The sequence below is a fragment of the Wyeomyia smithii genome, chromosome 2 (genome assembly GCF_029784165.1).
Source record: "Wyeomyia smithii strain HCP4-BCI-WySm-NY-G18 chromosome 2, ASM2978416v1, whole genome shotgun sequence".
Taxonomy (NCBI): Eukaryota; Metazoa; Arthropoda; class Insecta; order Diptera; family Culicidae; genus Wyeomyia; species Wyeomyia smithii.
Window position 1 is genome coordinate 69,434,820 of NC_073695.1, and position 247 is coordinate 69,435,066.

Sequence of the window (247 nt, forward strand, 5' to 3'; positions counted from 1 at the left end):
CCCGGATTATTGATTCCATGTCACAGCCGTCTAGTTTATCATCGAGTGTAGAACATTCATGTTTCGTTCCTATTTTCGGACCAGTAGAGATTAAGAACACTATTTTCGAATTTGTTAAAAAGGATTGAGATAAATCCGGATTTAAAGGGTATACTTTGTCAAATAACCACAAAACAAAAACAACGGTTTCCTCCGATTTCATACTGGGAAATAAAGGTTTTCAAATTTTGATACCAAAATAAGATTA